General features: G+C 38.2%; 1 protein-coding gene across 1 annotated transcript in view; it reads left to right on the forward strand.

The window, feature by feature from the left end:
• Window positions 1-26,807, forward strand: part of VAV3 (vav guanine nucleotide exchange factor 3) — a 248,808-nt gene that overhangs the window by 170,603 nt on the left and 51,398 nt on the right. The window lies entirely within an intron of this gene.

Genomic DNA, 26,807 nt, shown 5'->3' on the forward strand with positions numbered 1-26,807 from the left:
CTGTTGAAAGTGATAGTCAAGGTTAAAGTTACCAATTAAACTTTAATACACAGGCTTTAAAAATTGCCTAGTCTAGTACGTGTTCGAGAGGTCTGATGTGTTTTGCTCCCCACAGTGTTGTGATACTGAAACATGGGCCATATTTTTAACAAAGATGATATTTGCTGTTTTTCAGTAGCATGTCCTTGCAATGTCCAAATATTAGTTGATATCAGCAATAGGTACTCTATGTAATCATCGCTCTTTTTAGGCAAATCCTCTGCCGTAGCCTGCTTCTGTTCTGTGTTTGGCTATTTTAAAAATAACAGATGTCTATGGTAGGTCCCAACCTAATAAAAACTGAGTTGTCTTTGGAGTGTAAGGACCAAATTCTGTTCCGGGTTACACTATGCAATCCCCGGTGACAGGGATTTAAATCAATTAAAAGGTTGGAGGGGAGACTCTGGGCAGTATATGGCCCCCAGGAAGTAGCAACAAGTGTGAAGGCATTGGAATTTTCACCTGGCTTAAAGTAATTCTGCTTCTTTTTCTGGCAAAGCTCTTACTTTGGTGAAGATCCCTATCCCCAGCTGTCCTACCCTATAAACAATAAATGGATAGTGTCTGTTTTTCTCTTCAGAGATTATGTGGTTGCATTTGGCAGATTTCTTTTAGAGTTAAAGATATTCACTTGTCACTCTTTCTGCTGCATAAGAGGAAAGGATAAGAGACAGGGGGCCAGAGGGGCAACAGATAAGAAAGAGGAGAAGCTGGTAGTGGCTAGAAGAGCCAGCAGAAAGGGAGTGTACCTAGACCTGTGCAAAAGAAAAGCAAACTGAAAAGCAAAAACATATGGTCTACTATTTGATTCTTTCCCCATGCTCTGTGGCTTCCCCATCTGGGTCCAGTTGAGGATGGCCTTCACAGTGGTCTATGCACTGGTTTTTATGGGTGCCAGGCTTGGGACAACCATTCTCTCCATTACACTGCAGTTAACAAAATGGGTGTGCTTGTGTGTATGTGTTGCTGTCATATTTATGCATATCTATAAAGCAAGCAAGAATTTGGGTCCAGTGTTTGAATTTTCTTTATAATACAAAAGATTAAATGAAAGTTTGTAGGAAAGGGGATTTAAGATGTGATTTAGGTTTGAAGGAAACTTTGCCTGGAATGGGAAATCTGAAATAACTCTAATTTTTTGCATTCTGAAGAGGGATCCTGCAAACCCTTATGCACATGTTTTACTTTAAGCATGTGCATTAGCTGACTTAATGGACAGTAGGACTATTGACATGCTTCAAGTTGAGCATGTGGATGAGGATTTGTATGGCTCAGGGCTTGTTTTGATAAAAACATGCACTGTGCTGAACATCTATAATGTGTTTTTGTTAATAAGGAAAAATTGTCATAAATAGCTTGCCCTCCCAATATTTGTAAAAACACAGTTATTCTCTTTGATATAGCACTGGTATATTGCAAGTTTGTTGGCTGTCCCTTTTTATTTCCTGGTATAAATAGAGCTAAAAGGTAATGGATTCACTGTTGAGTGTTTTTAAACTAGGTTCACCCTAAACCTTTATGCTAATAAAAATATTGGGACTTTAATTTCAAAACCTGTAAAAAACATATTTCATGTCAGTAGGATAAACTTGGCAAAAATGGGAACACTAGAAGCCTGTACTTCAGATTTGTTTCAGAGAAACTTGAAATCTGATCTGTGAAAGAATGCTATGGGAAACATGTTCTGACTTTTAAAATAGCTGATTTTCTTGTAAGCATGGATTAAATCTTGGAAAACAACCTTAGTTTTGGATTGGGGGCAAAATGAAGATACGTATCTCACGTTAATGGCAAGAAAACCTAAAGAATTCACTGTAACATTTCATCTGATTTCCAAATATTTTACAAAATTGTGTATGTGTGTATGTATCTGGTCAATGTCTGGTCTATACATGCTTTGCAAAATTAGTCTTTAATACTGATTATACACCATTAATAAAGGAAAGGAACTGAAGGAAAGTGTGAGGTTATTGCTTGAAGAACATACATTTTGGACTGTGCAATGGGAAATAAAGTAGCAAAGATATGGTTTTTTAAATAATAAGATATAGCGGGAGGTTGGTTAGGGCATGCTTCATGGTATTTATGCACATTAGACTGTGAAATCTCATAACCCAGGTCTGGTATTGTAATTCCCTATGTTAGTTAAATATAAGCATTGAAAAGAAATATTCATCTATTTTTATATATTATAGTGAATGTATATTTTTCATATTAGAAAAGTAGGAAATATTGCAATATATTTTGAATGATGTTTTCCTTTCCCAAGTATATGTCATAAGCATACTACAGTGTTTGGTACCATGTTTCAACATAATGGGACATATTTTGCCCTGTGATATATATGTCTGACTTTGATTCATTTCATTGGGGGCCTCACCCAGCATGGTATATCTAAGAGTAAAATCTGTCTTATTCAAATGTTTAGATGTCCTGACTTAACTGTAACCTCTTGCTAAGCATTGACACAATTGTTACATGCATTGAATTGCAGCTACAGCTGCATTCTATTTAACTATCACTTTTCATTACAAATACTAAATTTCTGCATATCTGATACTCTCGTCTGCGGGACCTATCTAGGCAAAAATGTGCAAGCCCTTGAAGGCTCTGGATGATTGCTGAATACAGACTTTTGCCATTTACCCACAAACACAACACATCCCATTACAAGAAATTAGCTTATTTCAAACAGAATATCATTTGCAATCAAGAGGTCTCATAGGACAGTGGTTCTGAACCAGGGGTATGCAGAGGTCTTCCAGGGGGGTACATCAACTCATCTAGATATTTGCCTAGTTTTACAACACACTACCAAAAAACCCACTTGCGAAGTCAGTACAAACTAAAATTCCATACAGACTGAGTTGTTTATACTGGTCTATATACTATACACTGAAATGTAAGTACAATATTTATATTCCAATTGATTTGTTTTATAATTATATGGTAAAAATGAGAAAGCAATTTTTCAGAATAGTGTGCTGTGACATTTTTGTATTTTTAGGTCCAATTTTGTAAGCAAGTAGTTTTTAAGTGAGGTGAAACTTGGGGGTACATAAAACAAATCAGACTCCTGAAAGGGGTACAGTAGTCTGGAAAGGTTGAGAGCCACTGTCACAGGACACCAAGCACAGGATCTTAGCAAACAGCATCCAATAGCAAATAGCCATAACTGAAGACAAACACCCACTTCAGTCTGTGGTGGCAAGAAGATTATGATCCAGCCTGTCAGACTCAGATTTATCCATAGTGATCTACACATTTATGACCTCTGGGTTTGATTGTTGCAACTCATTACAGATAGAAATGAAGCCATATACCCTGGAAAAGCTTTAACTGGTACAAAACCTGTCTGGTTATTAACCTGGGTCATTGTGAACATGTTACCATCATGCTCCCCACAGAATATAGAATCCAGTTCAAGGTCTCCGTACTGATATTCAAAGCCCTGCAAAGCCACAATGGGGACTAAAACCATCTATCTTACTCCCCTATGCACTCGGCACTCCCCATGCCCAGAACAAATGGGTGGGGAAGGGCAGGGATCTGGTGGAACTTTAGCTTGCTCCATCTTCCCAACACTGGCCAGGTTAGCTGTTGTGGTAGGGTTGTGATTTGCTGCTGCAATAAACCAGCAATAAATTACAAGTCTCTCTTCCCCTAAGCAAAGGGAAAGCAGCAAGGAAATTGTATGTTAGAGGGTGGCTATATATTATGCCTCAGACGGCCTTGGGTGTGCCCCCCAAAAACTGAAGTAGTCACACAAGACGCAGATAGGTGCTTGTTTTATCTTGTTTTATTATTTAAACCTCAAGAAAGCCTAAGGGCCAGATTCCAATCTCTGTTGCGCTGATATAACTATACAGTAACATAACTAAAGCCTTCTATATGCCATTATACCAGTGATCAGAGACTGGCCATAAGAGTAATAGCTGGGCTTAGCATCCTTACTGAAGACTGATGGATTCTTCACCACGATGAATTTCTGTGGATCGCAGTGTGAGAATAATTGCTGTAGAAATCTGAGGCATTTTTTTTAATGTTTTAAATTGTCTCAACAAATTAGATTGGGTCATGAATATGGATACTACTTTTTAAATGTATAGACCTTTTAATAATGAATTTTATGTTCTTAATGTTGTTGAAATGCTGTATTAGATAATTTGGACTTTCAAAGCACCATACCAGAAGTATAATATTAAAAGACTATGCTACTAATTAGACGTGCTGCTAAAACAAATTGCTGAATGAGACTAGTAGTTCAAACATACTGTGTAGGTCTGATAATAAACAAAACCTTACTGCCAAAATATTACCAATCCAAACAGGGGAGACTAGAATAACAGGCATCTTAAAAACAACCATTTTACTTTATTTATAGCATGGTAAACACAGAATAAAGTTAGGGTTACATGTTGCGGCAAAATGTACCACAAGGGTGTGTTCTGTAAAATGCTCTAACTGCCCCGTGTAGACCCTGCTGTCAAAAACAGTGATACTCAGACTGAGGCTTGCGAGCCGCAGTGGCCCTACAATGTGTCTCCTGCAGCTCTTTGCAGTAACCAATCAGGATGCTTTTACTATGTTATTAACCAGTTGAAGTTGATAAAATAATACTTGGTTAGGCATTTTGCTGTGAGAATATATATTTACTGTTTAAATAAGAATATATTGTACCATAGTAAAAGAAACAATGAATTCATACTACTGTGCCTGTTTTGGGTAATGTTGATCGCTAATTTGGCTCCTGAACCACTGAGGTCTTAGTATCACTGTTCTAAAAGCTACCTAGTTCCCTTTAATGTAGTCCCAAACTCGGACTACGTTAATGCAAATGAGGTACCTTTTAGAGCTGAGCAGTTAGACTGCCACATGTTAGAGCACACCTTTAGTGCACTGTGCCAGCACTGTGAAGACAAGACCTTAGAAAGTGCTGAAAGTATTCTCAAGGCCATTGTAGAGACTTGAAGGTATTCTTAAACTTCTACTATTTTTGGAAGAGTAGGCTGCCTAATAATTAGCAGCTATGATAAAAACAGAACACATACATTTGCATATTTTACAAATATTATTTGTAGATATTATTTGTAGATATTTGGAGATTTTTTCACACTACGTAGCTTTAGACTTGCTAAGTCTTCACTAAAATGTTTCATTGTAATAGATTAAACTATTAAAACTGAAAAGGGCTTTGATGACACGCATTTAAGAAATTTGTTTAACTTTTATGCTTTATCCTATATACAACATTATTCAACTTCACTGTAATATTTCTATTGACAAATCTAACAATACATTTTGTATGCATGGGTAGAACATCACAAGTAGGTTGCAATTATACATAAGGAAATACTGAATGCTTTTGTATTCCATAGGTAATATGGAACATAATTATATTGTTGGTTTAATTTTCTAGGCAGTGATTTTCCTGAAAAGCTGTCTGGAAGTAACACAGGAAAAAGTTTGCAGAATATCTAATTTTATTGAGGGGGAAAAAATCAATCCCAGTGTTAGTCAATTGTTGTTCCTTATTTTGCTCTAGGGCATTAAACTCTCTGCTCTGGTGCTCCTAGATCTGGCCATTCAGGTGTAACTTTACCAGAACATAGTAAGGTCAGCTGTCTTCTGACACATTTGTGTGTAATGTGGGTGGGGTAAAATGGCTCTACAACTGTTTTAGTGAATTGTTACAGCCCCATTTCATTGAATGCTGTAGCATAAATAGATTCCCCAAAACGATTCTGTAAGAGTGGTGTCTCTCACACACTGCAAACAAAGGAGGAGTTAGGATGTGTACCACCCCTAAGCATGCTGAACTCATCTGGTAAAAAAGTATATGCTGTCCTACCCAATTAAATATTGAGCTAGATGGCTGTTAACCTATATTGTGGTTTCTCACCTCAGGGTTTAATACCACTGCTACTTTTGCTGTAGCACTAATGCTAAGTGTAGATATTTCCTCTTCCCAGAATAATGTATCATGATGGCACAAGAACCAACTTGCCGAATGCCAAGATATTTTCCAGTAACTCATATCCAAAGGCAAAAACAAGTTTTTTCTCCATGTGAAGTGTTTCAGTCTGGGTTTCTTGTCCTTTATTTGGGTTAATGTGTTTTTAATAAAAATTGTTTTGAAATTCGTGGTAGGGTGGGATGTCATTTACCTGAGCACAGTGGATACATTTTATTTCATATATTTGCATAGCTCCCATTTACATTTATGTATCTGTCATAGGCATTTTCAATGTGCCTGTTGCTTTAGTATCTAAGCAGCGATCTAGCATTAAGAGCAGAACATAGCGGCTAGGGTTCATCCTTTTCTTTTAATTAAACGTCAGAAGACCCAGATGCCAAAAGATGAAACATATTTATTTAGTCAAACTCTTTCATTTTTCTCTGGTTAGATTGCAAGATTAGGCTGCAGGTGGGTAATTAATTTTCTCTAACTTTTTAGATGTACTCCTTGGAGCTGTTACTTTGCTTTGGTTGACTAACAGATTTTAGTTTCCTCCCACTGAATACGGTGTTTACTCCATGTTCAGCATTTTTAATGTACGCCAAGGTCAAAGTTTTGCTAAACCCTTCTTTTAGGTCCATAAGCACACTATATTAACATAGATTATTCAGTGCAAAATGTGATATCTGAAAGGGAGTTGGCACACAGAAGGGAGTGGGGGGAAGAGATTAAAGTGTAACAGGCACAAATGGACATACAAGTCTAATCTATGAAAACCATAGGATACTGCTTTTCAAAGAACAATACACACACATAAAAATGCAAGTGTACAAATTAAAGATGTCCCAGAGTTGCTTTTATTCAGTATTAGAGAGACAAGGTGGGTGAGGTAATATCTTTTACTGGATCGACTTCTGTTGGTGAAAGAGACAAGCTTTCCAGCTTACACAGAGCTCTTCTTCACCGTTGAGAAATGTACTGGGAGTGTTACAGCTAAATACAAGCAAAAGTCATTAACACATATTTCAAGGGACCAATCAAGGTGAAGTTGCCTATTAACACCTCTCCAGTCACTGGAGTCAGGGGAGCTTGGGAGGGTTTTTAAGTGGGTTATAGATGGTTGTAATAAGCATAAATCCAGTGTCTCTATTCAGTCCTTGATTTTTAGTAGCTAGCCATGTCATGAATTTAAGATATGAATTTAATTAGTGTTGTCAGCTGGCAAGTAGAAGAGAATGGCATGTCAGCAAAACTGTTATTTACAGGGACTTGTAAATCTCCCATTAATTTGCAAGGGCAGAATTGCCCTTACCTGTATATTTCCATGTTTGTTTTTAATTGTCAAAGTTCTATCATTCTCAGAAAGCAAAACAGAGATAATAAGGGAATGAATTATAATAATCATAAAAAGTCACTGAATTTTAATATTACTCAAAAGGGTATGGATTTTTTGTGATTCATTCATTTAATTTGATCACTACTGAGAGTAATGCTTACACAAAGAATTTAGGAAACGTAAAAATTTCTAAGGGCTAAATGTTCCCCTTCTGTGTGAGAAGAAATACTGCTAAAACTCATTGAGGAGAATTTTGCAGAATTGCTGCTGCACCCTGCCCTCATCAGGGGAAGGTTTTGTGGCCATGTCTCAGGGAAAGGAAATGGCCTTCAAACCTGGGAACCTGCTGAGAAATTGAGATGATTCTCAATAGAGAGCTTGATCTATACATCTTTTTGGGCTTCCTGCTACCCATGCTTGTTGCACTAATACTCCTGCACTGAGTCTACCTTTGAAGCTACTAGGTTTTGAAGGAAGCATGCCATACAAGATAGTTACCCCCTATGTCAAGCATGGCAAAGATCCCACAAATCCATGGATTCCTAGCTGACTGGTGTTTGCCCAAAAAGGCTTTTGTAGGTAATAGGGGGCATGTTGTAGAAACACCAGTTGCCTTTCTGGTAAATTTGGAGTTTTTCTGTCTTTACAACATCATTTTGTTTCTAGAGAAGTTACCAGTTCTGCCAGTATTCCTTATTTTAGTTATAGGGAATTGCTCTAAAACTGGAAATAACTTGGTAAGGCACCTAATATACCTACCTCTCAGAGTGGGGAGACTGATTTGTTAAAATGAATAGTGTAGTGTAACTGATAATTGTTATGTAGTGTTTTTACTTTTCACATTCTTAATCAAATTTACTTATTTTAAAAAATATTTGGGATTCATTACCTTTATATTAGGACACATTACATTTACATGGCTATTCCTTCTGGTAGATGAACCCATAATGCTGTTAAGTGAGGCCTAATTTCCGTTGCATGATAGAAATATGGTAGACTGTGTAACAGCATTATTGGTAACTAATTTCCCCTTCCAAGGCACATTATCTGTTACCAAAAGAAAGAAACTAATTTCTGTACAGGTGCTAAATATGTAAACTGAAAACAACTATCAGAGGGTATTAACTTTGTGGTCTGTGTAAAAGGAACTTGGTGCTTTCAGTTCAGATCATGGTGGATAAATATCCATGTCACAAGAAGTACCATCATAATAGTCAAGGCCTGAAAAATGTACCTGATGCTTATTAGCTCGTGTCTTTCTCTTCCTTCCTTGGACCTCCTTTCCTTTCCTTTCCTTTCCTGGCTGCACTCCATATTTTCTGTCCTGTTTTGCTATAGTATATTAGGATGCATCATTTTCTGGCTTAGTTTCTGTCTCTCTCCCTTCACTCCCTTATGTCCATTCCATTCCATTCCTTTCCTTACGTTCTTTTATTCCTCCCCTATCTTTTTGTTTCTCCTTTTTTCTTTCTTTTCTCCCCCATAATTTGTGTAAAACTGATTCTTTCTTAGTACCATACGTCTCAATTTCTATATAGACCCATCATACACACTCTCAAACACCTCCACTTATGTACTACTTAGTTGGAAAGTGTACAAGATACCCCTAACAGCTAGAAGACTGTTAGCCAGAGGTTGATATGGAAAGTAGTGGGTGCTCTAATGTTCAGGGGCAATGCCCAGGTTAGAAATCTGTAATCTTCTGACATCCACTCTTCTGGCTGCTGGGATTCCTACTAGGATGCTATCAATGGGCCTTTTTAAGGGGATCCATCTTTCAGACTAGCTATTGAGTAGTAGCTGTCTCAGTATTGCCAAGCACAAGCATTCAAAAGTTACAAGTCAGCCCTCTTCCCTCCCCCACCCCCAAAATGCTATTGAAATAAAAATGAGATTTTAAAAATTATGCATTTGGTTTTTTTATTTGCCTTTTGGTTTTTGAGCTTTTGGGGTTCACATATTCAAGCTTGTCTCTTTAACTGTAAGGGCTAGTTCCTTAGTACTTAGAATTATTTCTCCCTCTTTTTTTCTTAAAGCTGGAGCTTTAAGAAAAACACTAAATACAGACTTTCATAATAAAAGCATGAGAGCTGGCAATACTGCAGGGTTGGATAAGTGTGAAGACCTGTGAGGAGCCTCATGGCTGTTGCAAAGGATGTCCATATTTCACCTGCTCTCTTCAGATACGTTTCTGAAATCGTGGGAGTGCATTCACTTCTCCACTCCTTTCCCGGCCTCAGGTTTTGATGACTTCTCCCCGGTGAATAGCCTCAATGTCTACCCCTACTGCTGCTCCAGAGCTTTCCCAAGCAGGAGTAGAGCGAAATCGACCTGTTTCTTCTTTCAGTAGAGTCACTGATTTGAATGTACGTGAGGATGGATTAATGAACCCTTTTATCCCTTCAGGATGGTACCTTCAGGTTAATGCTGGGGCACATTTGCAGGGAGGTGTGGGGAAACTAGTACAGCTGTAGCCAGACTTTGCTCTCCAGCTCTGTCATAAGTGTTTAACTTTTTCTTAATCTTTAACACACAGCGCTGAATTAAATAGTAACTTCATTATCATTGAGAACACCGCCCTGTTTTCACTAATCTTTTGGGTTATTCTTTAACCAGCCCATGTGGGGGAGGGAAGCATTTGGAATTGCCATTCTGTTAGTTCAGGTGGTAAACCTGAAAGTCTAAAGCTGTTTTTGAATTGCTTCCCCAGTTGAATTTGATGGCAGCAAATTGTATGAAGTATGATATATCAACAAAGCCTTCATAGGTAGATGACAGCATTCCTTCCAGAATGACATGTGACCTCGGCCAGTGACGGTTTGCTTGAAAATTTACTGATCATTACAGTATGATTTATGATTACAGCACAGCAATTGCCTTGGATTCACACCATACGGTCTCCGTTCCACAGCTTTAACGCTTGTCCACTGTAGGACTCTGGGCTTTTGCTTTAGCAGAACATTGAGTTAAATGAAGAGAAGGTAGAAAGACTGAAAAGGAAAAAGATCCCATAATCTAAAGATTTAAATCCAGCACTGATTCTGTGCACCTATGTTGCATATGCTACTGTCTACTTCCAGTGGTGTTGATTTTAATACATAAAGCCCTACATGGTCTAGATCAAGAAAAGTAAGAGACATCCAATGATCAGCTGAGGTATTCTTGCTGATAAATTCCTTGATTTGAACTCAGGGCCACTTGAGGGGAGGAGTGTTCTTGATGGAAAGACCTCTGGAGATAACTGCCCTTGTTGGACTGCTGGAGTCAGTATGTTGTCCTTCAAGGCATGGTTAATGTTCCCTCTGATTTACCTAATGTTTGCTTGAAAGAGGGTAAACTGTAGTTTCTATTTTATTCTCCATAGGGTTTGAGTGGTTGATGGTGACTTTATCTTGTAAATTTCCATCTGTACAGTTCAAGGGTATGCCTTTATACTGCTTATTGTTGATTTGTTATGTATTTTTATCTTAATTTTCTGTTCTTCGAATGGCTCTGCATATACCCATTTATGAGTACTGGACCACATTGTGACGCTTTATGGTAGAACTTCTAGCAGTGTCCCTTCAGCATCATGATACACTGAAGGCGAGGGTATGAAGCGGGCAGAGCTCCCTCACCACCTCAGTTTCTTCCATGGTTGGATGGATGTGACTGCTCTTTGGAGTTGGAGTTTCTTTCTGCTTGGAAATAGTTAGTGTTAGCCCATTTATTATAGTTAGTGAATTAATAGTTAACAGTTCCAGATTACGGTGGAACTGAAGAAACAGAGGAAGCCAGGATTCAAGAAATGCACTTCCTGTCTGGCTGTCTTCCTGGCATCTGATGACTTAGTGTGGTGCCTCAAGTGCCTGGGAGAAGGACAGTTGCTTTCTGGGTGTTCAATCTGCCAGACCTTTACTCCCAGACCCTGTAAGGACAGGGAGACTTGTTTGCAGATTTTTCTGCTAAAGGAAGCCTTTGAGACTAGACCCTCTGGACCGATCAGTCCTCAGATCCTAGGTCTAAGACGTCAGTCTCTGCCCCAGTGACTACCAGAGCCAACGAACTGCAGGGTCCCCAGAAGTCGTAATCCCTGTCAAGGTTGGATTCCGTTCCCACAGCTCCCTCAGTCAAGCCCCTGAGGTTACAGATGCCTGAACTGAGGGCCATCTGCTTTGGTTCTGGAAGAGAAGTCAAGGGACAGTTTCGCTACCCTTACCAGTGCCCCCAGTAATCCAACTCTGTCAGAACCCCTGCTGCTGCAGGACCAGGGCTGGTCCCGACTTCCACTTGCAGATTGAGGAAGATGGAATTGATCACTGTGTCAGAATCTGCGCTTTAGTTGGGGATTGGTCCTGCTTTGAGCAGGGGGTTGGACTAGATGACCTCCTGAGGTCCCTTCCAACCCTGATATTCTATGATTCTAGCACCTTCGATTCTGCCTGTTGAGCTGCCAAAGAAGAAGAAGGTATAGAGAAAAAACGGCCACTCTTAGCAATGCCAGTTCCTGTGCATCAGAGCTGTTGCATCTGCATTATTTGGAGAGGACTGCTGTGGTTCTGAAGTGGAGATCTGTTCCACTCATCTATAGTAGCAAGGGAGATGGATTCGTGTTTAATGTTGGATCTGAGGTTGTCCATGTTGTCAGATCCTTTGTTGATTACTGGATCGGTTCCAATTACATCCACAGTTGCAGAGAGCTCTGAAACCGTAATAGCCCAGGTTCACCTTTCAGCTCTGATTGAGTTGTCAGTTCTCAATGGGAAGCATAGGGTTTCCAAAAGAAGGCATGTTTCCCCAGTTTCAAGATCTTCTTCCTCGTTCCCCGTTAGGAAGAAGAGACTAGAAGACGCTGCTGGACTTACTCCGGAGTATCCTGTTTCCTCCTTCTAGGACCCCTACAGAGTCTCCAAGATCTGGTTCTTCCTGCAAGGATGTTCCACAGTTCCACAGTTAGGTGGATTGTATAGAGTCCTCTTTAAATCTTCCGGCAGTGCCTGTAGAAGAGTCTTCTCACCCAGTATTTGATATCCTTGGTGCTGCTTCGAGAAGTAGAATATCCCTATCCAAAGTTTATGGGTTTGGTGTATCCATCATGATGTTTATCTTGTGGCCCCTATATCTAGTAGGGGAAAACGAGGAAGTCATGGATCATCTGAGCCAAGAGAGCTCCCAAATGCATGCATGATCCGTAAAAGATCAGTTGGTTCAAACTATCTCTAGCTAGGATTGACCATATGTAGACTTGTTCACAACAAGGTTCAGCAAAAAGTGTCACTTTTCTATTGCAGAGTAAGCAGGGACAGTCAATTCCTTTCAGTTGCCTCCTTTCTGTACTGAGGGAAAAGCTTGATGTATGCTTTCCCTCCTTTTCCCTTGATCCAGAAGGTAGTGAGAAAGATATGTCATGATAGGGCAAGAATGATTCTCATTTCCCTGGCTTGGCTACATCAACCGTTGTTTACTGATCTCCTTCAAATGTCTGGTGGAGTCTTTGTGTCCTTTTTGGTCCCCAGATCTACCCCATCAGAAGGTCAGGATCATTCATCAGGACCCACAGTCTCATCATCTGATGTTATGGGCAATTGGACTTTGACTCTGTCTGCTCTTGAGCAGTCTAGCAAACAGTTCACTAGAAGCGGATACAGTTTAAAGTAGACCATATTTCAGACTTGGATGAAGGGAAGATCTGATTTCCCAGTGTTTGCTTCCATTCCTTGTGTTCTAGAATATCTAATGTACATTACTTTGTTGGTGTATTGTGTGCAATATTCAGTTACAGTTGCTGCCATGTACATAAGGCAAAATCCATCTAGATCAGAATGGGTCCCATTGTGTGTAAGATAACAGCTATCAGGTATGTGGTGAAGGGCATGTATATCAAAGTCAGGGTGGAGGCCACAGTAAAAGGTTGTTGAAGAGGCAGATGATAATATAATTCATAAATGAAGCGTTCAGAAACATTACTGAAAAGTCCAGTGTACAAATAAAACCAGTTCTGTCATTTAGAATGTCTTAGATTTTATAAATATTTGCTCGAATCCTGTCCACTTTGTCAGGGTTCTCCCACCTTTTTTCCGTCCTATGTTACGGCTATAACCCTTTCTCAATGGAGCTTGCTGGACACACAGAATATATTACTTATGAGACTGTGTTTACATCAACTGCCCATTAAATCTTTTATTGGAAAGGTAGATGCTATTGTTAAGCACTGAGTGCAAAAGAGAAGAACTTAAACTCCTTCCACTACTTAGCTTTGTAATTTGTTCTCTATAAACCATCAGTGGATATATCTTCTGTAATATATATGTGTGTGTGCATTTGTGTAAATGTTATAAATTGTAATTAAAAGCAAAACTAGTCAGAGAGCCCAAATACCATAAAACTGCATTTTTAAAGATTTCATTGTGCACAGTTAGTTAGCCCACCCCTCCATGAGTACTATTTAAATATATGCGCAGTGCTGTCCACATTATGATTAACCACCTGTTTTGCTGAACTGACATATTGGAAAGCACGGCCTTCTCCCATTGTCATGCTTTTAATATATTTTGAGTCACACTGCACATGAGCCCTGCCTGTCATATTCTTGTTGTTACACATTTTGGAAGCCACTCCTTATTATCATTATGCTTGTCTCAAAGCAAATAATCAACTTCCATCCAAAAGCATCCATTGCCTGAGTGTACCAGGACATTACGCTCAACAATGTATACAAGTTTAGGCTATATACAAGACCTGCAGCCTTGTACAGCTCATGGTATTCAATGTCTTGTTTTCCACAGTGAAGTCTTCCATTCATGTTCTCAAGATCCTGTCTGCCAAAGCGAAGCTTCTTTCCCCTTTCATTATATACCATACTTTTCTTTAAAATGTACGTGTAAGTGAACAGCCCACAGAATATACTACCCAAAATATAGGCAGGTGCTCTGGAATATCTGCTTAGTAACTCATCCACGCTTCATTCCCACTTCTGTTGCCAAGTCTTGCGTTACTGATCATCCACAACTCTGTCTGCTCTTGCCCTCATGACTCATCCTTTAATTGTTTGAATTTTGTCTGTCCAGTTTAAGCTGTGAGCTCCTCAGGGCAGGTACCTGCTTAAACAAAAGCGTTTGTAAAGTTCTGCACCCCATGCCAGTATATTAGAAGGAATAACAGTCAATATAACACCTTCTGTTCGGCATCTAATAAATGCCATTTTGTGCTTTTATATGCTATAGCATCTCAATAAACCATATTTGTTAGTTCACATACCAAATAAGTCTCCTTGTTTCTTAGCAAAGATTTAATAGCAGAAGTTTTTAGTGAAGGCTTATATTTCTAATACATCATTATTTGTAAAACTATACTATAGTACATTTACCAGTACAATATAAATAATTTAAGTTTCTTTGCAGTTGTCAAAGTAAATAAACAAAGTGCATGTTTTGTGGTATTGTTCTCTTTTTCATTTGTGTGTTCTTGTTAACTCCCAACAGTTAGTAATTTCCACTGTTAGTTTAAAGTACTGAGATTCTTCAACATTTAGACATGACCCTGAAAACCCTTACTTAAGACTCATTCAAGTCACTTGAAGTAAGAAATAGTTGTTTGAATGCGCGTTTGAAATGAAATATGTACAATGAAATTATTCTTAATGCCTATTGAAAGAGGAAATTCCATGAAAGCGAAGTCCTAGCCAATCAGAGAAGAAAATCTATGTACTGTCTAATGTCTCCACCTTTCATACCATGCTCATCATTGTAATATTTGAATGCCTAGGAGCATTATCATTACCACAGCACGAAGGCGTGCATGTTACCTAGTTTTTCTCCTCTTTCTCTTGAAGCCAACCAGTATTGTATTAGGATTAACTGGGAAGTCAAAATATAGAAGAGGAATATTAAGATTCCAAGTACACAAATGTTGAGTATAGACTGTCCACCTAAGTTGCAATTTTGCATGGGTTTTCTATTGCTTTAACTTCTCTTTCTTCCTCTACACTCCACATTTATCCATATGAGCCATCTGTGTCATCAGTGATTAGGCTGTCCAACCTAGATTCTCAAAAGTAAGTGCGCTAATGTTAGATTCCTATTGGCCAGATCTACAGAAGTTTTCAGCAAATGCAATAGGGGTTGCTTCATTTCCCCCCACCCTCTTAAAAATAAATAAATAAAAAACTCCAAAAAATCTTTACCTGTGCTGAGACTTTTTTAATCTAGGAAATTTCACCTTGGAAGGGACTTATCTTGATGTTTTATAAATCCTAAAGTAATGTGTTGATGCAAACTAAAAGCTAAAATCAATGCTTGAAATCCCCAGAGTTTCTATGTGTATTCTAACTTTGGCTAAAAAATAGGGTGTATTCTTATGACAAGATATGCTCATCAGGATAAGGGTATGCACTGTACTCAGTTCTGTAAACCGAAGATACAATCTCTGCAAACTTGTTTGTACATGCAAGATAGCAAAAGGGCTTCTTGAGGTTGTAAAGTTTTCCATTTCTGATAAAGACATGAATGCTAATCAACCTGTGTTAGTAGAGAATTTTTCCCCTCACAGCTTGAGCTTTAGTTGCTTGCTGATGTATTTTTTCAGAAGTTGCTACCCAAAGTATAGCTGATGCAGTAAATGGTAACAAGTAGAAAATCAGTCATTACGAAAGTCCCAAGTTCCACAATTAGGGAGGATAAACTAGGAAGAGATTGACGGGGGACCTAGAGTGCTGCTTCAGGGAGGAATTTAAAGCACTACTGTACTAGGAAGTGTTGAAGGAGAACTGGAGTGAGTAAATTAAAGTTGAATCAGAATGTCACTGGGAATAGATTTAGGATTGCAAAGAATTTGAATTTCCGTAGTAGATTTATCTGTCCTGGGGGATGGAACTTTAAAAGCTTTTATCTGTGTGGAAGTGGAGGGAAGAGAAATGTAAATATTTTTCAATTAGGTTTTGGAGCTATGTTGTAAATTTGTCAGCTGAGGTGGGGGAATGGGATGGTGCAGCTCCCCCGCCCCCATATCCCACTAGAGTATTCTGTGCTCAGTCAAGAGAGCAATGCGGTGGTACAAGGAGAACCTTGCCAGGGAATCTTCTGTCTAAATGCCTCCATGAGTGGAACTTTAAACAGTTAATGGAGGAGAGCAGGAGCTGAATGTTAAATATGCAAGAAGCCAGATTTAGCAAATTTGTAGATTGAAAGGAACCATAATGAATGTAGGGCCAAGTGAAGAAGAACATGTAGTAAATGATACAGTGGAAGGATAATTAATCAGAAGCAGAACAAAAAGAGGTAGATTCAAAACTGATTCTTTAGGAATTGTCAGTATTTCTGTTGAAAAGGCATCTTGCCTGGACATAGTGTGAGGTTATGAAAAGTGTCTTACACATTTTTAAACTCTTCAAGATATGCAGAAACAGTGACATTTGGAATCGAGAGAACCAAACATCCATTTAATGCATTGTCTTTCTGATGCAGGAACAACCATGTCATCAGTAGTTTTATCCAACTTTAATTATATTCCTTAAATCCCCATTCTGTTCTGAAAAGTACCCTTAAAAGATGGTGTTAGGATGTTCCATCTGTATTGGCTCAGCATCATTAATCAGTACAGTGTAAACAGAAGTAACATGTAGTAAGAACATATTTTTGTCACAGAAGTCAGCAGCCATGACTCTGAAGAGTCATCATCAGATCTGTGGAGTACAATAAGTACTGTTTTTGCATAGTCACCTTTCAGAATAGAATTGGCCATTAAATATCCTTTTCAAATTGGATTACTGCACTTTAATAATAGTGACTGGGTAGTTGGCCTTAGAGAGATTATTGACTTTTTTTGTTTTTTTAAGTGTCTCAGAGCCATCAAATTGAGAACATAGCTGTTTGCTGTATTCCCATGCTTCTCTTGTTACCCTCATCATCCCATCTGCTTTCCCTCCATTGTTGTTGTTATGCTCACTTGTTGCTTTTTAAAAATCTTAAATTAGATTGAGAGCCCTATAGGGCAGGGGCCATGATTTTGTGTGTGCTTGTACAGTCCCCACCACAACTGGGTCTTTGGGAGCTCCTATAATTCAAGTGGTGGTGCTGATTTGAAAATCAAAAGCTTAAACTCACAGATTTAGCTAAATTCTGGCGCTTGGTTCCCAGTATATCATTATGTTGGATCTTCTACATGATGAGTAAAAGAAAAGGAGTACTTGTGGCACCTTAGAGACTAACAAATTTATTTGAGCATAAGCTTTCGTGAGCTACAGCTCACTTCATCGGTTGCATTTTACATGATGAGTGATATTCTGAGTCACATTTCTGACACTTAACCTGAATAGTTACATACTTACAAAATATTGGAATGGGCTTCTCTCCCTAATTAGTTGGTTTGTAGGTGGATGTGGTTTGAGAGAGTTACCCACCTGGGGGACTAGGATTGAAACAAAGTGGTCTGGTGGGAGGCAAAGCAGCCTGTCTTCAGCTCCAGGGGAGGCAGGTGCTGCTGAGCTAGGGCTCTGGCTGAGTTATTTATTTTATTTTTTTTAAAGAATGTGGTCTTACCTCATTCTTTCAGATACACTTGATGGTATAATATTAAGCACTTGATCCAAAGTGCATTGAAGTCTACAGAATTCATTCTATTTCTTAAATGGCCTTTGGATCAAACCCCAAATATTTGGATGATTCCAGAAAATTCATGAAACAGTCTCCAACCATAAAGAAGGGATCATGAGACAATCACTGTCAACCCAATCCTCTTTCTGATCCTCAAGATTCAAATTAACTTGCACTGAATTTTTTCAGTGCAAACAGAGCTCACTCAATGAGCCCTGAAAGTAAAACACCAGTGTAACCATAAATTCACCAGTATGCCCCATTCTCCTATATTTTTGTTCCATCATTCTCTATGATTAAATGATCTGTGACTAAAGCCTAAACCAAACTTTTGATTATTCAGGAATAACAGATGCTGAGGTCTGCTCTGACAGGGTTATCACTGGCATGAATGACTCCTGTTGTACGCAAGAATAATATTTACATATCTTATTCCTCCTCGGGAATCTTTGTATCAGACTCTGATGGCCTTCAGTGCTGTTCATAGATACAGAGATGCTTTAATGCATATATGTAGCTTATTCCTAATGTAATGGATATTCTCTGTTAATACTCATTTTAAAACTAAAACTGTAAGGAATACAGTTCCTTGTCCTGTAATTACCAGAGAACATATTCAAATGTGTAATACAAGTTTAAATAAAGGTAAAGTCTGCACTGTAGCCAGATTGGTACTTTATAAAACATGGCTACGACAGACCTGCGTTTGTCCCTTGATTTCTCATGAACTGTGATTCAGCTCAGTCTTTTGTGTGATCCGGTCTTGGCTGCTAAGGTGCGTTCACCTGGAGGTTCTCAGGGTTTAGTCTGGCAGCCAGAGGGGACATGATTTCAGCCATTTGATGGGTTATGAAGGCCGATATTGCAGCTGTTTCTTTTTAAAGATCAGACGTTGGCACACTGATTTTGTTTGTTCATATTGGGAAGTTTACTGGTGTAGACTTGTAAGCACTAAGGTAAAATCTTGGCCCTACTGAGGTGAATGGCAAAACTCCAATTGATTTCAGTAGGCCATGATTTCAGCCTGTTGCTTTTCTTTTGTTGCAGTAGTTCTATGTGCATTTAAATACATTCACAAGCACCTATCTTTGCACCAGATATATACCTCCCAAACTGTTTTCTGTGAATCTGTCAGATCTCTTTGGTACTGCAGCTGTAATACTTCACAGTGGTAATGTCTCTAGAACTATATTTTACATAATCAATTTTAGTTGTTAGTCTCTGTTTCTACTGAAGATGCTTTGTACTTTCGTAGTCCTCTCAGAATATGTTGCTGAAAATAATGGGGGTTACCAACATTTAATTTGAGTATATAGAAATTTGCCTCTGTACTACCGTGAAACTCAACTGAATTGTTTATACCTGCTAATCTACACTTTTTTAAAATTAGTGATAGGGTTGTATAGATAACTTTAGAAAATAAAATTCAGTTGTTGGTGGAAACAGCCTCCCTTCCAGATGTTCTGTATGTCTCCTTGTGTCATTGGCATTCAAATGCCATTTACTTGGCACTCTCCCTGAGATTCCTAAGGAGAAATATAGATTCCCCGTTGTGGGGCGATTGTTGAGAATTTTTGAATGTTCTATAATCAAATGTCACTGAGAACAAGCTGCTTTTAAAAACATTTGCTTTGGTGGTAGAATTTATAGATGTTTAAAACACATACTTTTTTCTTGCATTATAATATATTCTGCCACAGTATAATTCTAAATCACAAATTTCCCACCCATACACATTATTTACTCTTGTTGATTAGCTATTTTTTTTAAATGAAAAGCTTCTTGAAGTTTGTGTTTAAAAACAAAAAATTGCTCTTGTACTTTCCAGATAAACCTATCCTTTCTAATAATGTATTTTTAATCAAGTTTAAGAAGTTATTAAATAGTTTAGGACTCCTTTGGAAGGATACCAATTTTTAGATTTCCATTAGTGATATTAAAAATATTGCAATCCATGTTCAGTTGTTTATGAATGTGGAGCTTTGGGTCCTGTCAACTCAATGCTATAATGTGAAGCTTGTCTCAACCCCTTGTTTGTTATCTCAAAACCCACAAGTGTTCTTGTGATAGCTGTCATCTTGGCTGATACACCAAGACCTCCAGAGCCTAATGTCCAAGCAGCTACTACAGCTTGAGCTAAAAAGCCCAGGCTTTCTAGCAAGGCATATACCTGACTCTCATTTTCTGTGGGCACAGAAAGGGATCTGTATCACACCACTGGGTTATATTTTCCTTTTGGACTTTCCTTAGCAGGGTTTGATATATACTTTCTTCTCTGTATGAACTCTTGTTTGTGAAGTTTTTACTCCTGTAGTGTGTCCTTTGAAAGAATGCTGATTTTTAATTATTTCAAAGACAATGGGGGAGGAGGGGAGAGAAAGGACAGAATGGGGAAACAGCTAGATTCCAGATATGAAATACAGCTGTAAACACCATTTCAGTATTAGCCAGCTAGAAGTGCTTCTAAGTTACTATACCAAATCAGCATTATTTGACACACAGAAAGCTAAGCACAGTTTTCTGCACACTCCATTCATTTGCCACCATTCATAGATTCATAGATATTTAGGTCAGAAGGGACCATTATGATCATCTAGTCTGACCTCCTGCACAACGCAGGCCACAGAATTTCACCCACCACTCCTGCAAAAAACCTCACACCTATATCTGTGCTATTGAAGTCCTCAAATCGTAGTTTAAAGATAATCCTCCAGCAAGTGACCCGTGCCCCATGCTACAGAGGAAGGCGAAAAACCTCCAGGACCTCTTCCAATCTGCCCTGGAGGAAAATTCCTTCCCGACCCCAAATATGGCGATCAGCTAAACCCTGAGCATATGGGCAAGATTCATCAGCCAGATACTACAGAAAGTTCTTTCCTGGGTAACTTTGGATCCCACCCCCTCTAATATCCCATCACAGGCCATTGGGCCTATTTACCATGAATATTTAATTACCAAAACCATGTTATCCCATCATACCACCTCCTCCATAAACTTATTGAGTTTAATCTTAAAGCCAGATAGATCTTTTGCCCCCACTGCTTCCCTTGGAAGGCTATTCCAAAACTTCCCTCCTCTGATGGTTAGAAACCTTTGTCTAATTTCTAGTCTAAATTTCCTGGTGGCCAGTTTATATCCATTTGTTCTTGTGGCCACATTGGTACTGAGCTTAAATAATTCCTCTCCCTCTCCAGTATTTATCTCTGATATATTTATAGAGAGCAATCATATCTCCCCTCAACCTTCTTTTAGTTAGGCTAAACAAGCCAAGCTCCTTGAGTCTCCTTTCATAAGACAAGTTTTCCATTCCTTGGATCATCCTAGTAGCCCTTCTCTGTACCTGTTCCAGTTTGAATTCATCCTTCTTAAACATGGGAGACCAGAACTGCACACAGTATTCCAGGTGAGGTCTCACCAGTGCTTTGTATAACGGTACTAAAACCTCCTTATCCCTACTGGAAATACCTCTCCTGATGCATCCCAAGACCGCATTAGCTTTTTTCACGGCCATATCACATTGGCAGCTCATAGTCATCCTATGATCAACCAATACTCCAAGGTCCTTTTCCTCCTCCGTTACTTCTAATTGATGTGTCCCTAGCTTATAACTAAAATTCTTGTTGTTAATCCCTAAATGCGTGACCTTACACTTCTCACTATTAAATTTCATCCTATTACTATTACTCCAGTTTACAAGGTCATCCAGATCCTCCTGTAGGATATCCCTGTCCTTCTCTAAATTGGCAGTACCTCCCAGCTTTGTATCATCCGCAAACTTTATTAGCACACTCCCACTTTTTGTGCCAAGGTCAGTAATAAAAAGATTAAATAAGATTGGTCCCAAAACCGATCCCTGAGGAACTCCACTGGTAACCTCCCTCCAGCCTGACAGTTCACCTTTCAGTAGGACCTGTTGTAGTCTCCCCTTTAACCAATTCCTTATCCACCTTTCAATTTTCCTATTGATCCCCATCTTATCCAATTTAACTAATAATTCCCCATGTGGCACGGTATCAAATGCCTTACTAAAATCTAGGTAAATTAGATCCACTGCGTTTCCTTTGTCTAAAAAAATCTGTTACTTTCTCAAAGAAGGAAATCAGGTTGGTTTGGCATGATCTACCTTTTGTAAAACCATGTTGTATTTTGTCCCATTTACCATTGACTTCAATGTCCTTAACTACTTTCTCCTTCCTTAACTACCTTCTCTCATTCATTGCTATATGCTTCCATGCACCCCAATCATTCTCTCCATGCCTAATTGAGATACAGCTGAGGTTCTGTGGTATGAGCTTTTATAGAAGGAAGAAAGCATATGCACATTTTGGAGTAATTTCCATGATTCGTGTTAGTCTTCATTCTCTGGAAAAGTATAATCTTTTTTCTATATATTAAAATTATGGTGCAGATATAGCTCCTTCCACTGAAACTTTTCAGATCATGAATGATGCATACATCCTACAGATTCACTGCTTTTACATGTGTAATCAATACAAGTTATCTGTGCCATGTCTGGATTTGCTGGGATAACCAGAGAACATAATCTCTGTGACTCAGACAGTCCCATTATTGGAGGAGGGTTAACACAGGAGAGACTTTGACCTGCTTTTGAAGTTCTTTATTAGCTTGTTATGGTAGGTCTGCCTCTTGAATATGAAAATCAGTTTATAGACCTTGTGAACGCATCTCTTTGTGGAGTAGATATTTTTACATTCTCCATCCTGTTGTGATTCCGGGTATGCAATGTGCCAGGTAAAATAACTTTTAATAGTTGGTCATTGTATTTTCAGTTTGCCGAATTGTAAATTTATGTCTCCTCTGTGCCTGTCTTGTGTTAAATACATTACATGTTCAAAAATTACAGCAACAGGTAAAAGCACATTAGTTTATACTGAACCTTCAATTTCAGCCTACTGTAAGGAAAATGTTTCTTTTTTAATTTATATTTTGTTTTAAAATGCCAATAATCATAGACCTGAAAATTTTCTTTTAAATCCTTCTACTTTAGCTGCAAAGCAAATTTCAGAAGTTAAATTAACATGAGGTGTTTAAGTAACAACAAAAAATATTCATTATTTATATAAGCAAATATGACAGGTAGGCTCGTGGTAGTCAGGTGATATGCTGAGTTCCCATAGCTGCCACTGAAGTTTTCAAGTGGGCAATGAGAGTGCTCAGTGCCTGTGTCACTTGGGATGATTAATCCATGGTCCAGCGCGTTAGCCAGTTCTTTTAGGAAACTTCAGTTTTGGCACCAAAAATTTATGAGACTGAAAATATCACACACAGTTTTGTTTCAATAATAATTAAATGAAATCACATGACTCAAGAATAAGAACCTGAGACAAAGCCCATGAAAGCCAATCGTATTCTTTCTGGTGACTGCAATGGGTTTTAGATCAGCCTCTTGGAGGCCAAGTGCTGCAGTCTCATGTTAACAACTCCCTTTTGCCATTGTAATTACTGTAGCATTTGGTCTTAACAGAATTAAGCATGTTTAAACTTTATGCAAGGCACACAGGCATGATATATTTTAATGTTGATAATATTGTGATATCTTTTGATGATGTTAATCCTGTGCTATCTTTTTTACAATTCTGCTGTTTGAGACAGCATGGAATTTCTTTAACACTGTTGGCCTGCTGAGCATTCCACAACTCCCACTTCCGTAAATAAAAGTTAAAAATCAGGCTGCACCTGTTAATTCTGCGTGCCATATTTGTTCTGACCATTCTAATGGTTGAAATTCTTATTTTTAATAAAGTAGGATTCCCAGTGAAACACATAGTCAAGTGCTCCTTAATGCCTTTCTAATGAGATTGTCACAAGGAGGTAGTGAAGTGCTGTATACGCAGCCTGTAAACATTTGATTGAAAAAAAGCTAAAATCACTTGATTTGACATTTTGTAAAACATAATTTTTAATGTAAGTTTCTTAGGCTTGAAATTAGGTCTCAAAAGTGAGAGGCCAGGACATGCTGACAGCTCATTGACCAAGTATGCAGTGCTATCTTCTAAGATATTGCCACAGGGAAACTTTATTGTATTAGGACAAAGTTATCAGCCTTGTGAATAGGTACTAATCTATACTGCTGCAAACATTCTCTCACTCATATGCAACACCATACACAGAAGGCAAAAATGGTTGATGCTGAATCAGTTGTGTAGTGCATTGATCAGTATGTATTTTGCAGAGTGGCAACCTGATTAAACTGTTAAATGAAGCAAGAATTGGTATTTCATCTAGCTGGGATGAAGGCAGTACATTTTTTTTAAATTTAGGTGTCTAATTTTAGATGTATTAGATAATATAATCAATTTGATGGAATAGTTATTCTTTTACTTCAGTCCAAGTTACATCATATAGAGTTGGTATTATTTTGCCTAATATTTTGCCTAATATTTTGTTGGCTTGAAATTTAGTCTTACTCATTGAAAATACTGTTAGATTATTTACTGCTCCATAAAGTACATGTTCAATATATATACAGTAAAACCTTAGAGTTACGAACACCAGAGTTATGAACTGACCGGTCAACCACACATATCTTTTGAAACCGGAAGTACGCAATCAGAAAGCAGCAGAGACCAAAAAAAAAAAGGGGGGGGGGCAGAAAATACGGTACAGTACTGTGTTAAATGTAAACTACTAAAAGATTAAAGAGAAGGTTTAAAAATATTTGACAAGGTAAGGAAATTGTTTCTGTGCTTGTTTCATTTAAATAAAGATGGTTAAAAGCAGCATTTTTCTTTTGCACAGTAAAGTTTCAAAGCTGTATTAAGTCAGTGTTCAGCTGTAAACTTTTGAAAGAACAACCATAACGTTTTGTTCAGAGTTATGAACATTTCAGAGTTACGAACAACCTCCATTCCTGAGGTGTTAGTAACTCTGAGGTTCTACTATATAATATAATTCATGTGTATGTGTATTTATCTGTGTATAGAAATATAATGACGAACTTTCTAAACAAAAAAATGGAAAGCCAAATTCTAGGCCTGTCTCAAAAGCGGGTTTATCTCATATTTCTCAGCAGCAAAACAGTTGATATCTATCAGTCCAGACAAGTGAACTGTGTTCTTCCACATTTGCTTAGTTCTTAAAAGCATTTGACCTAAAATGGTTCATATGATTACAGCAGCATGGATATATCCAATTAATTATAGGAACCTGTAAATCCCATGTGTAGTGATAAACAACCAAATTAGATTAAAGTATGTATCAAAGACAGATGGAAGAACTGATCTTGTCTCATGCTTGACTTATGTATGTCTTTTTTGTCTGTATACCACATGACATTGTGATTAAAAAAACTAGAATGATATAAAATGAACATAGCACACGTTACATGGATTAATTGATGGGTCTCAAGATATAATTGTAAATGGGGAATAATCATCGAGTGGGTGTGTTTCTAGGGGGGTCCTGCAGGGATCTGTTCTTGGCCCTACCATTCAACATTTTTATCAATGGCATGGAAGAAAACATAAAATCATCATTGTGAACTTTGGGAAAAGGTAAATAATGAGGAGGACAGGTCATTAATACAGAGCAATGTGGACCGCTTGGTAAACTGTGTGCAAACAAATAATATATGTTAGGGGTAGTCCATAGGCGGACTGTGGGCCAAATCTGGACAGCCGGATGCTTTTAAATGGACCCTGACAACTTTTTATTTACTTATTATCGTTATTGAGGTTTTCTTAATTATTTTCTCTAGAGTCTGGACCTTTTCTATACCTTGAGCAAGAAATTTGGACCTTGACAAAAAATAAACTACTCCTGATATATGTTTTAATACAGCTAAATGTAAATTATACATCTAGGAACAAAGACTGTAGGCCATATTTATACAGTGAGAGACTCTACCCTAGGAAGCAGTGATTCTGAAAATGATTTGGGGGTGATGGTGGATAATCAGCTAACCGTGACCTCTCAGTGCAGCACTGTTACTAAAAGAGCTAATTTGATCCTTTGGTGCATAAACAGGGGGACTCTCCAGTTGGAGAAGTGTGTTTATATTATCCCTGTTTTGGCACTACTGCAATGACTGCTGGAATACTGTGTCCAGTTTTGGTGTCCACACTTCAAGAAGGATGTTGGAAAAATTGGAGACTGCTCAGAGAAGAGTGATGAGAAAGATTAAAGGATTGGAAAATCTCCCTTATAGTGATAGATCCAAGGAGCTCAATCTGTGTAGCTTAACAATGAGAAGGTTAAGGGCTGAATTGGTTACAGTCTATAAGTACTACATTGTAAAGAAATATTTAATAATGAGCTCTTCAATCTAACAGAGAAAGGTGTAACACGATCCGATGCCTGAAAGTTGAAGCTAGACAAATTTAAGTGGCTTATGTCTCAGGAGATGGCATTCTCACCTTTGAAAAAGATCCCAATTCAGATGCAGCCAATATTGGTGCAATAAGGCCAGAATGCTACCATGAGTTCTGCTTTTTAAAATGAAGTATTGAACTGTATATCCAATAACACTTAAGAAAAATGAGGTTTTTTAAAAAAAACAAAACAGATTGCATCAGAAGCATGGAACGTTTGTCACTCTGATTTTCATAGACATGTTCCTTTTAATGGCACCATTTTTGGAACATTGATTCAAGCCTGGAGAGTTTCTCCATTTCAATGTCTTAAATATTACTTCATCACATCCATCACATTTTTGTTTTGGATTACAAAGATAACCTTAAGATACGAACCTTATAAAAGGCCAGTGTTATATATACACAGAAAAGGATGAGTTTCCTTAGTGATGAAATCAACTAATGCCCCAAGAGGAAAGTAGGAGGAGGGAGGGATGGAGTTGATGGGGAAAAATGATTCTTTTCCATTAAACTGTATGTGTTGTGCTTTTTCTGAAGTAAGCAGTAGCCTAAAGAGAAATATTTTTCTTGAA

The sequence above is a fragment of the Natator depressus genome, chromosome 8 (genome assembly GCF_965152275.1).
Source record: "Natator depressus isolate rNatDep1 chromosome 8, rNatDep2.hap1, whole genome shotgun sequence".
NCBI lineage: Eukaryota > Metazoa > Chordata > Testudines > Cheloniidae > Natator > Natator depressus.